The sequence below is a fragment of the Canis lupus genome, chromosome 16 (assembly GCF_048164855.1).
Source record: "Canis lupus baileyi chromosome 16, mCanLup2.hap1, whole genome shotgun sequence".
In the NCBI taxonomy this organism is placed as follows: Eukaryota; Metazoa; Chordata; class Mammalia; order Carnivora; family Canidae; genus Canis; species Canis lupus.
In genome coordinates this window covers 20,336,881-20,350,322 of record NC_132853.1, presented here as the reverse complement: position 1 = coordinate 20,350,322, position 13,442 = coordinate 20,336,881, and the positions used below count along the sequence as shown (strand labels likewise).

At 45.1% G+C, this 13,442-nt stretch overlaps 1 pseudogene; it reads right to left on the bottom strand.

Moving 5' to 3' along the window:
* Nucleotides 1-3,996: 3,996 nt before the first annotated feature.
* Nucleotides 3,997-9,071, bottom strand: LOC140606276 (mitochondrial glutathione transporter SLC25A39-like; annotated as a pseudogene).
* Between the last annotated feature and the right edge of the window lie 4,371 nt (nt 9,072-13,442).

Below are 13,442 nucleotides of genomic sequence, written 5' to 3'. Positions count from 1 at the left end.
GGCCGAGAGAGAAGCAGGCTCCATGCACTGGGAGCCCGACGTGGGATTCAATCCCAGGTCTCCAGGATCGCGCCCTGGGCCAAAGGCAGGCGGTAAACCGCTGCGCCACCCAGGGATCCCACTCTATTGATTTCAGCTATCATCTTTGCCTCTTAGTATAAAGATGTCCCTAGGAGCAGCCCGAGTGGCTCTGGTTTAGCGCCGCCTTCAGCCCAGGGCCTGATCCTGGAGACCTGGAATTGAGTCCCACATCGGGCTCCCGGCATGGAGCCTGCTTCTTCCTCTGCCTGTTTGTCTGTCTCTGTCTGTCTCCTCTCTCTCTCTCTGTGTCTCTCATGAATAAAAAAATAAAATACTTTTTAAAAATAAAAAAATAAAATAAAGATGTCCCTAAAGAGCATAGGAGAGGAAGCGCTTCCAAAAAACACTATTATATAAGCAGGGAGAGAGGTGAGAGACACTCCCTGCTTGCTGAAACGTAATGAAGTCATATTCCAGGATGGATGCAAATAAGATGGATGGAAATGTGAAATTCAGGAGTCTTGCTAGCCAGATCTTTCAGGGAAAAGAATTCTTCTGAATTTTAGGATTACACAATGGTTGAGTTGAAAAGACCCTACAGAGCACCTATTTCAATCTCATTACTCTATAGGTAAAAAAAAGCAAGACCCAGAGAGGTACCATGACTTGCCGAAGGCAATATAGCTGAGACCGAGCCTGGCTCTGCCATCCTTAGTATGTGACTCTGGACAAGTCACATCACCTGTTGCCTCGGTTTCCTCTCTACCAGATGAAGACTATCATCTCTTCCCACTCCTCTACCTCATGGAATTGTTTGGAGGATCCCATGAAATAATATATGTGAAAAAACTCTTTTCTTAAAAAGAAACATAAATTACACAAATATTAAACAAAGAACAAAGGCCCTTTATGAGGGAGGGGGCAAATTCTTTAGGGCACTGCCTGTTCTAAGCAACCCTTTGTGAAGAATCTTGACTCCAGGAGCCCTGCAACAGCACTGTCAGCCGATGACAGTGTTAATTCTGAGGGACTTCTCCAGGAGCATGAGAAGAGATAAGATCTTCATAGTGTTGTACATGTGTGCTCGGCAACAGCTTTGGCATTTCTATTAATTTAAACATCTGGAAGGCAGGGGACTCAGAAGAGTTTATTTGGTAGGGGAATATCACAGAGTTAATACTGGGAACTCCTTTGTAAATAAAACCTACTTAAATATACTTAAAAATCCAAACTCAAGGCTGCAGTAAAGGGACAGCCAGCAACCACTTTCGACAGGCAACAACTAATGGAGACCAGCAGTTGTTAAAGTGTGGGAGAGAGTGTCTGGGCCTCCTGGACAATGTAAGTTTCTTCTTACAGCCCCTCTCCATCTCCTGGTCAGCTATACTTTTAGAGCTTCGGACCCCCGCACTCCCATGATATGCCCTTCTCATGATCTTAACAGGCACCCATCAAGGGTCACTCTGAAGTTCTAGAGACAGCAGAGTTCAGGGGTTAAGAGTAGGGACTCTGGAGTCTGCCTACCTAGGTCTGAACCTCAGCTTTGCCAGTTACTAGCTGTGCACCATCAAGGAAATTGTTTAACTTCTCTGTGTCCCTTCTGCTAAATGGTAAGTACACCTCATGGAATTGTAATGAAGATTAAGTGAGTTGATAGACCAGGAAAACAGAATAGTGCATGGTACGTGGTCAGTGATTACTAATGTTAAATAAATTGTGAAGAAAGTGACTTCTGTACACCTCTCTGTGCCTAAGCATAGAGCCACATGATGACACACTGCAGCAAAAATAAGCCAGGGAATGGAGTTGTTGGCAGTAGAGTTTACTATTGAGGTATTACAGATTGATTACTGTATATTAAGTATATTGGATAAAGCCAAGAGGACAGATTGGAATCTAGAAGGCACTGATGGAATATTCCTCCAAAATATTGCTAAGAAGAAGCTCTACTATCACAAGACAAACTTCTTCCCTCTTCAACTCTGCAGGAGACATGGGGAGGTCTAAACAAAGTACTTCTGCCAGGAGATAACAGGATCCATCTTTTATGTCTGTCAAAGGAGGAGCTTGCCACACAGCCTCTCTTTGCATCCCAGGATAGTGGAACACCCAGGGCCAGTGGGTAGAAGATGACTGACATTGAATGGAACAAGAGGTGGCCTCTGATTGGTGAGTTAGACACAGTCCTGGGCAAGAGGCCAAGTAAGACTTGGGCTGGCATTGGTCCTGCTCCTCAGATCCTTCTATCTTTGGTCTTTCTTTCTTTCTTTCTTTCTTTCTTTCTTTCTTTCTTTCTTTCTTTCTTTCTTTCCTTCCTTCTTTCTTTCTTTCTTTCCTTCTTTCTTTCTTTCTTCTTTCTTTTTCTTTCTTTCTTTCTTTTGTAAGATTGTATTTATTTATTCATGAGAGACACACACACACAGAGAGAGAGAGAGGCAGAGACACCGGCAGAGGGAGAAGCAGGCTCCCCATGGGGAGCCTGATGCGGGGACTGGACCCCGGGATCATTACTGGAGCAGAAGGCAGACACTCAACCACTGAGCCACCCAGGCGCCCTCATCTTTGGTCTTCAAGTTAAACCCGAAGTATCATTCATCATCCACTCATTCTTCACTTTTGTCTCCCATTCCTTCCTGGAAGACGTCTTCCTTTTCCTGTCAAGCCTGCTCTGGTGGAGCAGAAAAGTCCAATGCTTTGATACAGAGTGAATATTTTATCTTGCCTTTTAATGCACTTATTCTTGGTTTACTGTTCAAATATCCATGTCTTCTACATAGTCACATGGATGGGTCCCTAGAGGACACGGATTCTGTTTGCGTGATTAGGCTGGAAGGTATGTTACTCAGCACTACTTATTAAAAGGCATTTGATAACTAACCATGTTGAAAGGAAATTTTTCCACATCGGATCCTCATCTGTTAACACAGCATAATTTACAGAGTTGTGGAATCACTATTCCTGAAACTTTTGTAACATTGTGTCTCAACTATACTCAAAAAAGAAAGAAAGAAAGAAAGAAAGAAAGAAAGAAAGAAAGAAAGAAAGAAAGAAAGAAAGAAAGAAAGAAGGAAAGAAAGAGAGAGAGAGAAAGAAAGAAAGGAAGGAAGGAAGGAAGGAAGGAAGGAAGGAAGGAAGGAAGGAAGGAAGGAAGAAAGAAAGAAAGAAAATGCACTCAGCAGGGTACAAATGCTTTATTTTATGAATTCTCTTTAGTTTTTGAAAAAAGCATGGGCATTTTAGGTCTTGAAGTACTAGATACTTTTCATAACACTCAACACGACAGTAAAGGATGATTTTTGTCCAAAAAAGAAAAAAACAAAACAACAAAAAAAAAAAACCCACAAAAAAAACAAAAAAGAAAAACCCTCACATTGATGAGGTTGCATCCAGTTTTCTTTTTAATTTTCTTAAGCTCCTTTCAAATATAGGTTGTAAAACAAGAACCCTCAATTAAGAGATGCTTGACATTGAGAAGCCTCTCAGATCCATCCTCCCCACAAGTGGTCTGAATTCCCGTAGGGAATGGGTAAGACCATGGGCGCTGGAGCCTACAGTTTATCTCCAACACTCTGCTACCTGTACAACATTGGGCAAGTTACAGAACCTCTCTGAAAACATAAACCTCATCTGCAAAATGGAGCTCTCATAGGACCCTTTTGAAAATTAAATAAAATCAAGATAAAACATTTATCACATTGCTTAATGTATAATCAGTATACATTTTATCACCATTTGCTGCATTTTTTTTATTTGGAATTCTTTTGCTGACATACATTATCTTTCCAAGGGCAAATTGATTAGCCTCCCCATTCAAATTGTAAACTCTGAAAGGCAAAAATGCATTTAATATAACTTTTAATCACTGTAAAGACATTAAACTTTTGCTGACTTATTATAGATATCAACCACTTATTCTCAGAAATTTTTAGGCCACAGGCTATTTCTGCAAAACAAAAAATTCCACAGAACAGTAAATTTAGAATTTCTGTTTATTTCTGCAAAGAGGTCATTACAATTAAATATAGTCCAAGAAAATAATTCAAAGAGAAAAATATATATACATATACATATTCTATTTAGAGGAACATTACACAACAGTTAAAAATGGAAAAGCATACAATTATAAGGGAATAAATTAGTATGACATAAAATTATTAGAACTTTTGCAGTCTTTTTTTTTTTTTTACTGGAAAGAAGTTCATCATATTTAGATTCCAGGAATTAACTGGGATCGGTGCAGACTACACCAGGCCCAGGGCTTTGTGGCTCCTGGGAGCAGACCCAGCTACAGCAAACACACAGGAAAACAGTGGGAAGGGAGGGAGGGGTCAGTTAGATTTGGTCTTCAACTTGGGGTGGGGGAGGTGGTGGAATAGTGATTATCCTTGGGGCTTGGGAATGAAAAATGGCAGGAAGAAAGCTGTTTTGGGGGGGCCTGAGCAGGCCTAGAGGGGGAGCCCCCTACCCCTGGGGCTCAGAGTTGAGGGGGAAGGGAAATGAGGCCCCTTTCCTCAGTGCTGAAGACAAGGCACTTGGCTCAGTCTCCTTCCGCCCACCACCGGTCCCAATCCATGGAAAAGATGGAGTCCTTGTCCCATCTCCTTCTAAGGGCCCAGAGGCTGTTCTCTGTTGAGCCGCTGGAAGAAGCTTTTGCCGAACTCATACGTGCTGATCATGATGGCACAGGAAGGGGCGGCCTTGATGATCCTTGGGAGAAAGCCTGCAAGGAGCCCCTGGTGCCTGACTCAGCCCTGATCCTCCGCAGCAGCAGCCAGGTGGACTCGGCTCGTGGGGGCGTCCCTCTCACAGCCTCCACCGCCCCCAGCGCGACCTGGCATTGAGTCTTCACCACGCCGAAGGGTAGAGTCAGGATGGTCGCCACCGTCCCTGAGATGCCGCCAGCCACAAAGCTCATGCCCACGGATGTCTGGTCTTTTGCCTTTTGGCCTGAGCCCACTCAACCAGCTCTTCACCAGCTCATAGTTGAACCAGTACAGGGCTGAAAAGGGCACACCCCGAAGGGCAGTGGGGCCCCAGCCCAGCCATAGCGAGCGCCGGCCACCCTGAGCCACCGCTGCTCGGACACAGGCGCGCAGCCCAGCTCCCGGTAGGACACATGCTGGGCCTGCAGCTTTGTCCGCACCAGCTCCGAGGGGCCGATCACAGTCACGGTGCCCAAGCGGGCTAGGGCAGCAGCCACCACGGGTGCGTAGAGGTCAGAAGTCAGGGCTTGGGGGATCCCTGGGTGGCGCAGCGGTTTGGCGCCTGCCTTTGGCCCAGGGCGCGATCCTGGAGACCCGGGATCAAATCCCATGTCGGGCTCCCAGTGCATGGAGCCTGCTTCTCCCTCTGCCTGTGTCTCTGCCTCTCTCTCTCTCTCTGTGTGTGACTATCATAAATAAATAAATAAATAAATAAATAAATAAATAAATAAATAAATAAACTTAGAAGTCAGGGCTCGACCACAAAGGAAGGTCCTGAGTTGGTCATCAGTGGCTGGCACAGTCATCACCAAGGTGGCTGGGAGGCCACTCCACAGGGTCCTGGTCCCTCGTGCCTCACGATCTTCACAAAAGCGTCCATGGTGCCCGTGAAGCGGGTAGGGTCCTGAAACCAGGTGGCACAGCGGGCACCATTTGGACACAAGTACAGGGGTTCCAGAACACCACTGCAGTATAGGAGGCACTTCCCTGTGGATCGGAGAGGAGGGCGATTTGGCGTAGGGGAGGCTCCAGAGTCTGGAGGGAGGCATCGGCTCACTGGCCGTCGAGGGGCGCTGAGACTGCAGGCGTACTTTCACCACGTCCAGGGGTGTCATGAAGAGGGAGGTGACCACAGCCCCAGTTCCTGAGGCCACCGTTTGTTGGAGGGGGCTAATAGCCCCAGGGTCCTGGTCAGGCATCTTGCAGCTTCAATTCTGGCTCTAGGCGGGCGCCCCGGGCCCAGCGGGCCCATGGCCCTTCGGCGGCAGCTGTATAGTCCGGGCCGCTCACCCAGCACCAAGGCCGCCTCTGCCAACTTTTGCAGTCATTATGGGGCACCTGACAGGCTCAGTCAGTAGAACACATGACTCTTGATCTCAGGGTCATGAGTTCAAGCCCCACATTGGGTGCAGAGATTACTTTAAAAATAAATAAATAAATTGGAGAATCTTTGCAGTCATTAAAACTAACGACTATTAAAGATATGGAGGGGGCACCTGGGTGGCTTAGTCAGTTAAGCATCTGCCTTCAACTTGGAGCATGATCTCAGGATCCAATGATAGAGCCCCATGTGTGGGGCTCAGCTCAGTGGAGAGTCTGTTTGTCCCTCTCCCTCAGCCCTTCCCACCACTCTCTCTCTCTCTCTCAAATAAATAAAATCTTAATAGATATGGAAAAGTATTTACAAAATAAGTGAAAAAATAGAAATATAAAACCACATAATTACAGTTATATAAAAATCAAGTATGATATACATTTATGCAACATTTACCCTCTATACTTTTGTAGCTTTGAAGCTTTACAAGTATGCACATGTGTTCATCGGGTAATTAAAAACTAACGGATGTACATAAATATTAGATGAGAGTATAAAGAAAGGAAAAATGTATTAAAGATTGTGAATTTTTAGTACAACTGTCTTTTGTAACATGTCAAGTTAATTTAATTTTTTAAATAAAATTAATAGAACTATTTAGAAGAGGGGTGCCTGGGTGGCTCATTTGGTTAAGCGTCTGTCTGCCTTCAGCTCAGGTCGTGATCTCAAGGTCTTGGGATCAAGCCCCCCCGCATCAGGTTCCCTGCTCAGCAGGGAGTTTGTTTCTCCCTCTGCCCCTCCCCCTGCATATGCTTGTTCACTCTCTTGCTCTCTCAAATAAATAAAATCTTTAAAAAAATATATTTAAAAGAATAGTATCTCAATGCTTTGAGATACTAATGTAGAATATCATGTTTATTAAGTCATTTAACAAGTATTTATTGTCTCCACCATGTGTGAGGCTCTGTGCTAGGTGCTAGGGACACAGAAATGAACAACACAGATTTGTTATGGGAAGCAAGCTGTGGACAAAACAATTCATCTTTCTTCTCACCAGAATCCTCCCAATCATTCTCCATGTACTCAAACCTTTCAAAAACCTTCCATAAAAAGTGGCACCTCATAATCTAAATCTTTACCTTCCCTAGCCCAAACCAGCAAGACCTATGTGGCTGTGTCCCATTCCTCTGGTAGTCCCCTCTTCCTACTGGGCTGTGTTAACAGATGACCCCCAGGCAACGCCATGCCTTAACCCAGCAAAAATGCCAATATCTCCAGAGAACTCTTAGGAAAAATGCCATGGTTTTAGCCTGAGTGGCCTTCCTGAATGTTCCTAGTATTAGTACATCTGCTTTGATCCCATTTAAACACATTGTGCACCATTTTCAACGGAGATTTCCCTCTAGACAAGGGGGAGGATATTACAGGCAAAGTAGACTGGATACACAAAAGTACATGACGTGACACAAAGCAAGGTGGCTGGGGTGGAACCTATGTGTGGGAGGATGACAGGAAATGGGGCTAGAGATAGGGAAGATAGAGGTAGCAAGTGGAACCTTCTGCTGGAGGCACTGAGGAACATTGAGGAGTTCTAAGTGGAAGAGTGATACCTGATTTGTGTTCAGGGAAGCTCACATTAACAGAATGAGAACAGATGGGAAGGGGGAAAACTGAATGGCTCAGTCGGTTAAGAATCTGCCTTCCACTCAGGTCATGATCCTGGGGCCCTGGAATGGAGTCTCCCATCCAGCTCCCTGCCCAGTGGGGAGTCTGCTTCTCCCTTGACCCCTCCCTTTATGACCCCTCCCCTCTGCTCGTGTGCTCTGTCTCACACTCAGTCACTCTTTCTCTCTCTCTCTCAAATAAATAACATTTTTTTAATCCAAAAAAAAAATAGAAGACGTACTAATACTAGGAGCAATCGGGAACAGATGGAAGGGGGTTCTGACTAGAGACAGAGGGGCTTAAGTCAAAATAATCCAGTAGAGAAGTGATTAGAGTCTAAACCAGAACAGGTGCAGAGGGAAGCCGTAGTTGGGATGATTTGAGAAGGCAGAAATCCAGTGTCACAACTTGGTAACTAATTGTGCAGAAAGTGGTGAAGAAAAGATTGTCTGTGACTCCAAGACACTGTGTCCTGAGCAAAGGTGTAAGGCTTTCTTCCCAGGGCATATTAATTTTGAAAAATAAAGGTGAAAAGACTTCACTGAGCCAAGAAGGAAGACACAGTCTTCCATACTGCAGCAGGCCAATCTCTTGGCCAAATTATATCTTGGCCAAATCTTAGGCCAAATTATCCTAAGTGGAAGTGATGGAACAAGATAATTGTAGATGGTGTGGGGACATTGGACATAGTGACCCCTGTGGCCAGAAGGTTCTTTCCTTTTCTATTATGTTTCCATCCTAATTAAGTCAAGGTGAAAGCCTCAGTAAATCTATAACACCTGATAATCTCCTTTTGAGAGAGAGAAAACTCAAGCAAGCGAGCTCCAGAGCAAGCCTTGGGTTCAGAGCCTTATAGGATAGAGCCAAGCTAGTCACATTGTGTTTTCCGTGAAACATATTTAGGGTTTTCCTCGTTATTTAAGACACGTGATTCTGATTTCCATTTACATAGTTTTACTTTTTTAAGTGTTATTTTTTTAAGATTTTATTTATTATTCATGAGAGACACAAAGAGAAGCAGAGACACAGGCAGAGGGAGAAGCAGGCTCCATGCAGGGAGCCCGATGTGGGAGTCTATCTGGGGACTCCAGGATCACACCCTGGGCCGAAGGGAGGCGTTCAACCACTGAGCCACTCAGGCGTCCCTAAATTAGTTTTTAAGGACTTTATCTATTTATTTGACAGAGAGTATGAGCAGGGGGAGGGGTAAAGGGAGAAGGAAAAGCAGACTCCCCACTGAGCAGGAAGCCTGATGTGGGGCTCAATCCCAGGACCCTGGGACCACAACCTTAGCCAAGGCAGATGCTCAACTGACTGAGCCACCCTTAAGTTTCCCTTAAGTCCCCTAAGTTTCCTTTTGAAATGAATATACCGGGATCCCTGGGTGGCGCAGCGGTTTGGCGCCTGCCTTTGGCCCAGGGCGCGATCCTGGAGACCCGGGATCGAATCCCACATCGGGCTCCCGGTGCATGGAGCCTGCTTCTCCCTCTGCCTGTGTCTCTGCCTCTCTCTCTCTCTCTCTCTGTGACTATCATAAATAAATAAAAATTAAAAAAAAATGAAATGAATATACCTGCGGGGAGTTATTGAGTTGGTTTAGGAAAAAACTTTTTATTTTTTTAGGGAAAAATATTAGGTAAGTAAAAAATGGTGCAAATGTGACAAGAATCGTGGCACACAAAGGGTTGAAGCTTGGGAAACCATGTCCTGAGAAAGCCTGTGGCTAGTTAGGAAGGTAAACCCCAAATCCAAGATTCTTTTTTTTTTTTTAATTTTTATTTATTTATGATAGTCACAGAGAGAGAGAGAGAGAGAGAGGCAGAGACATAGGCAGAGGGAGAAGCAGGCTCCATGCACCGGGAGCCTGATGTGGGATTCGATCCCAGGTCTCCAGGATCGCGCCCTGGGCCAAAGGCAGGCGCCAAACTGCTGCGCCACCCAGGGATCCCGTAAACCCCAAATCAAAACAAATCTTTGACATAAGCCTAACTGTAATTAAAAAAGAAGACTGCACTCCTCTGGAAGGACAAAAAGTCATGCAGGGACTAGGGTTTGGGGTTGTTTTTTTTTTTTAATATTTTATTTTTAAGCAATGTCTACACCCCACGTGGGGCTCGAACCCACAAACCCGAGATCGAGTCACATGCTCCACTGACTGAGCCAGCCAGGTGCCCCTTGCAGTGATTAGGGTTCTCAACAATTACAATGAGGATGAATTTGGGTTTGGGGCTGAGGGCTCAGGCAGGAATGGGGGATGATGGAACAGAGCATATACCAAAGAAAATTCTCCCTTCCTGTCAAAAGCCCCAAATGCTGCTAGGGAAGGGATTTTTCCTTCAACCACAGCACAGGGGCCTGAGGTATCTCCAAAGAGCAGCATTGTTGCATTTTGTGGCTTGTTTCTGCAATCAGCTGGGAAATAAAGTCTTCAAATTAACTTTTCCAGAAAAAAAAAATGTATTTGAGGGAGGACAGATAAAATTGTATCAGATATAACTGTCGTGAGCCTAAGAAGATGGTGGCTTCCGCTTGGTAGAGGGTTCTTCCAGGAACACAAAGCCCTGGGCCCCAATAATGGCACAACCATGCCTTCCAGTGGGAGCACCCTCCCCATCGGGTGAAGAGTGTGTCTGAGGCGGAGGGGAAGAGAGAGGGAGAGAGAGGAGTGGCCATTGTCACTGACATTACTCCCTTTTTCCTGACCCCCAGAAAAAAAGCATTTCACAGAGACAAGCCTACAAGAAAATATAAATTTTTGAGAGAAACATCTGCGGGGGGTGGGGGGTGAGAAGCAGCCCAGGAGTCCCTGGCACTCTCCCCATGAGCCTTTGCACCCCCATGAGATGTCTTTCCAGCTTGATGCGTGGGTGGATGATTCCTTCCCCCACACTGTAGATCCCAGTGAGAGGCCCTTCAGCCACTGGCATTTCAGCTTCATTATTTCTGTTCTGGAGGATTTTTGTTTTGTTTTGTTTTGTTTTGTTTTCAGAAAAGGGTACCACTTTTCACAGTGTCCTGGAAAGCAGATGCTGACAGAAAACTTGAGACAAAAGCAAAGAAGCAGAGTGCTAAACTTCATTGTCTCAGGTTTTTGTTTTTGTTTTTGTTTTTAAGATTTTCTTTATTTATTTGACAGAGAAGGAGAAAGAGAGCACAAGCAGGGGGAGCAGCAGGCAAAGGGAGAGAGAAGAGCAGGCTCCCCACGTAGCAGGGAACCTGATGAATGATTTGATCCCCTGGGCCCTGAGATCATGACCTGAGCTGAAGGTAGACGCTTAACTGACTGAGCCACCCAGGTGCCCCATTCTCTACCTTTTTGGTTCTTATGCTTCAGCTTCAGTTTGGGGAAATCATGTGGCCAGGCAATAAAATATCCATGCTCACAGAGGCCCCATTATCCAAACCACCAGGCAGGATGGTATTTAACCAAAGGACCTCAAGATGTTAAAAACCCTGGCCTCTGAATTCTCCATCTTGGTACTTTTAAAGGGCAAATATCAAGGTGACTCTGGGTGAGAAGATAAAAGCTCCATAATGCAGGAAGTGAAAACAGAGAGCCCTTTAGCGGTCAACCAGCACAAAGAGAGGGCCTGCCCTTGCTCAACCAAGGCCACTATACTAACTGAGCACCACCAACAACAACCAGAAAAAAAGAGTACCTTGTGGCTCTAGGGCTAGTTGTGTCCCATCAGAGTGGAAGGCCAGGTCCTGGTTCAGCACAGGACCTTAACAGAGGGTATTAAAGTTAGAGACTTGAGAGAGAGGAACTGGGCCTGGTCACTGCTCTATCAGCTAACCAGTCTCAGACAAACCACCAACGCTGTCTGGGCCTCCACTTTCTGGTGTGTTAACATCATATATAGTGGTTGTGAGGCCAGAAAGCAAGTTAGTAGAACATGTGGAAGAATTGGCTTGGCCCTGTTTTCAAGGATATATATGTAAATGAGACACAAGTCTCAAGATCTCAAGGATCTCAAGATCTCAAGATCCAGGATCTCAAGATGTTAGAGGCCAAGGTGCATTGGAGGCCGACATAACTCTGTTATTGTTGCTGTGGTTATAATCACCATGGCATTTTCCCAGTTTCCTGACCTATTACTTTAATTCTTTCAGCAACCCCTTGAGGAAGGTAAGGAAGGGCAAATAATAATTATTTCCATCTTACAGGGCAAAGAGGTGAAATGTGCTGCCAAGGGTTGCCTGGCTGGGTTGTGTTGCAAGGCTTTCTGCTCAAACCAATGCAACAGCCCAAATGTGAATTTCCACATCTTCAAACTGGGTGCTACAGCCTGGGGTCCTACAGTTGAATTGCAAGGAAAGGAGAGGGAGAAGAAGATGTGTAGACTGGGTGACCTACAAGACACATTGGGAGCTAATAGGTATGAAGGGTCTTTCTGGGGTGATGAAAATATTCTAAAATTAGAATACTGTGACGGTTTCATAACTCCATACTAAACATTGATTTGTATACTTTAGTTTTTATGTTTTTAAAGATTTATTCCTTGGGACACCTGGATGGCTCAGCGTTTGCTCTCTGCTTTCCGCTCAGGGCATGCTCCTGGAGTTCAGGGATTGAGTCCCACATCGGGCTCCCTGAGGGGAGCCTGCTTCTCCCTCTGCCTGTGTCTCTGCCTCTCTCTGTGTGTGTCTCTCATGAATAAATAAATAAAATCTTTTTAAAAATTTATTTATTTAAGTAATCTCTATACCCACTGTGGAGCTCAAACCACGACCCCCCAAGATCGAGTTGCATGTTCTACAGATTGAGACAGCCAGGTGCCCAATCTGTATACTTTATTTTTTAAAAAGATATATTTATTCATGGCAGACACAGAGAGGCAGAGACACAGGCGGAGAGAGAAGCAGGCTCCACACAAGGAGCCCAATCTGGGACTTGGTCCTGGGACTCGATCCTGGACCTGGATTATGCCCTGAGCCGAAGGCAGATGCTCAACGGCTGGGCCACCCAAGCTTCCCTTTTTTTTTTTTTTTTTTGTAAGATTATTTATTTATTTATTCATGAGAGACACAGAGAGAGGCAGAGACATAGGCAGAGGGAGAAGCAGGCTCACTCCGGGAACGCAATGTAACACTCGATCCCAGGACCCCGGGATCACAACCTGAACCAAAGGCAGACATTCAACCACTGAGCCACCCAGGTGCCTCTCGGAGAGAGGGTCTTTAAGCAGACTCTCTGCAGAGCAAGGAGCCCCATGTGGGGCTGGCTCTCAGGACCCTGGTGCCAAAACCAAGAGTCAGTCCCTCATATGACTAAGCAACCCAGGCACCCCACTCCCTGCCCCCCTACCCCGCCATCTGTATACTTTAAATAGGTGAATTTTATAAAATGTAATTATATCTCAACAAAGCAGTTAAGAAAAAGACATATCCTTTTTTTTTTTTTTTTACATGGGTAAGCCTCTTGTGACTAGGTGTGCATATTTGGTGCTAAAACTCTAAAGAGATTCAACGAAATGATTACTGTAAAAGTCAGATTCCTTTCAGGTAGAAGCAGGGTCCTGTGATTGAGATAAGGCACATGAAGGAGTTTCTGGCAGGGGGTGGGGGTGGGGGGGGCAGTTAGGAAACTTCTCTTTCTTGACTGGAAGGGTAGTTACTAAGGGTGTTTACTCTGTAATAATTCATTATATTCCAATATGTTGTATAGAGTTTTCTGTCTTATTATGTAATAAAATGGTTTTTAAAAACAGGGGAAATCAAATATGAAATGACATCCA